Raw genomic sequence first — 2,785 nt, 5'->3', positions numbered from 1 at the left:
CCCAAAGTCACTTCAGAAAGGCCTAGAGGACAGGAACCTAATGGAAGGTATTGACATAGCAAAAGGAAGATGGTGACCATCAGAAGGGGGTGGGTGGATAGTAGGGGCCAGCTGTAGAAGTATAGAGAAGGATGTCATCAAGGCTAAAGATGGCAGGTTGTGGTTTTGGCTTCCTGGGTCATTTTCTTACCAGAAGAAACTCTGCTGAGTGCTGAGTACAAGAGTCCAGTTCCCTGAGTAGTTTTGTTTCTTGATGTAAATTAATAAATTAACATCCTGTTTACATAAGTCAGGCTCTTATAAGTTTAGCCAACATGAGTCAACTTCTCCACCTAGGAATACTTCTGAGACTTTGGCAAGGCCAGACAACTGTATCTGCACAGTGAGGGCCAGACCAGGACTCTGGAGACTTACCTGAAGTCTGGCCTTGCAAGAAAAATCTCAGTGGCCTGGGCAGTCTTGGGGGTGGCCTCAGCCTGCAGCATCATGCACCGTGGACCTTGCCTGGGCAGCAGCACTAGTTTGTGCAATCAGACAGAGGAGTGTGGGCTCCTTCTGAGTGTGATCACGGGCCAAGTAGTTGCTGGGAGCTTTGACGCTGCAAACAGCATGTAAGCAGGGATGCTCTGAGAAGGAGGCTGACTGTTGGCAGCTCCAATCATTTACCATTTCCAGGAGCCCCTTAAATATTGATCTCCAATGCCAAATTCTCAGGCTTCAGGATGGACTTATTGAGATTTAAAATCTGGACTGCAATTCCCCTAAAACTGTCTAATCAGAAAAGCTTTATCCTTTCCTAACAAAATATTATTTAATGAGATACTTAGGACAATTGCCAATTTCAAAGTTCTCATAAACCACAAAATGAAGGGGATTTGTGTTTAGACATTTTCCATAACAATGACTTTTTGATTAAAAATTGAAACTGGAAGAAAAGCCCCACTCTAATGTAATGGCTGTATATCCATAAGCTGTGCGGTTTACAATAGTGACCAAATTGGTAGTTTGTTTTTTTTAAGAGACTAAATAGTTATACTTTATTCCACCGTCAAACTTCAGACAGCAAGAATCAGGTAAGCATTCCACTGAGCATCCAAAGCCCTTCTAGGCTCAGTGGAATCACAAACTCCAGCTTCACAGCACCGTCCGGTTTAAGTTTCTTCCTCTTCCTCCTCCTCCTCCCCATCGACCTCATCAGAGCTGAACGTGCCGTCGGGCAGGTTGTAGACGTGGATGACCTGCTTGTTGGGGTCCTTGAGGATGAGGTACTTGCCCTCCTCCAGCTTCATGCAGATGTTGATGACGCAGCGCAGGATGCCCCAGGCGTTGTAAATTGACAGTTTTTATATTTGCAAATAAGTATTTGCTCATTTTGCTAATGAATTGTCAACTGAATCATGCTTATAAAATAACCACCCTGGAGCTTCGAGTAAATCCTTCTAAGTAGTTGATGAGACAGTATATGTTAACTAAAGTGAATCTAAATAAATAAATAAATAAATAAATAAATAACTGATGATAAGAAAAATACAGACATGATTGCGATGGGGTGATGTTCCAGCATGGGGTTTCACCGTGCTGGGTGAGCCTCGAGAGGAATAGGGACAGAATAAGTCAGGCCCAACTGCCACAGCAGGAGAGAGACCGAAGCACTTCCGTAATCACTAACATCTGTCAAGCCTACTCAGTGCCCAGGCTCTGAGACTGCGGGTATCTGGCCTTGCCAAAGTCTCAGAAGTATTCCTAGGTGGGGAAGTTGACTCGTGTTGACTAAACTTTTAAGAGCCTGATTTATGCAAACCAGAGAACTGGTTTTACTGTTCTCTTATGGTATCACATGTCTGCTTGACGCCAAAGGCCAGTGAACTATCATCCTCCCAGAGTGCAGGGGAGGCCATGGGGAGCCTACTCATTCTGAGTTTTGAAGGGCAACTTCTTTGGACGGCCAGTGGTCAAGTTGTGGCATTCCTGAGGATTGCTGTCCTACCCAGTGTAGCCACTTCCAGAACCATAGTCCCCTTTGGGGCAGCAGGGGATCACAGCAGATCTAAGAGCCCCAAGTAAAGCCTCTTCAACCACAGAGGAAAACACAGGCTATAACTAAATGATGCAGCTAAGAGTAGGTGGCAGGTGTGCAGAACGGCAGGCCACCAGCAACGCCCCCAGAACCTGAGAACATGGCAGAGCACATGGCTGCAGGAAGCAGGGACAGGGAGGTCCAGATGTCAGCCCACTGCAGTTAGCAGCCCTGCGATCTCAGAGCCTGGGCACTGAGTAGCCTTGACAGATGTTAGTGATTAGGGAAGTGCTTGGGTCTCTCTCCTGCTGTGCAGTTGGGCCTGACTTATTCTACCCGTCCCTCTAGGCTCATCTCAGACCTCATCCCTCCTGACTTTCTGTCCTCCACCCACAACCCTCTCTCATGCCTCTAAGTGAGCATAGCAGAGGCTGTTCCCTCTGGGCAGAGTTCCTTTCCATGCCCTCTTGTTCTGACTCCCTCTGCCTTTAGAGCTGAGCTCTATTCTCATGTCCTCAGGGAAGCCTCTCTGGTCCTCCTTGATCAGGTCACATCTTATCAGACTCCCTCCTGGAACTTCAAACTCCTTTATACCACTTAGCCACCTATACTTTTTATCTAGGTAGGCGACTCTTTTTCTCGTGCCCTGGACTGTAAACTACCAGAGGGAGGTGTCTGTCTGCAACGAGGAAGGCTGCATCCTTTGGTTTTCTTCTTCTTCTTCTTCTTGTTTTTTTAAATAAAGACTTTATTGTTTAGAGCAGTTTT

Source organism: Eumetopias jubatus, unplaced genomic scaffold, assembly GCF_037043125.1.
Source record: "Eumetopias jubatus isolate StellerSeaLion01/CBP00866 unplaced genomic scaffold, mEumJub1_p1.0 scaffold_17, whole genome shotgun sequence".
NCBI classification, from domain to species: Eukaryota; Metazoa; Chordata; class Mammalia; order Carnivora; family Otariidae; genus Eumetopias; species Eumetopias jubatus.
The sequence above is the reverse complement of the archived record's forward strand: the minus strand, read 5'-3'. Positions refer to the sequence as shown.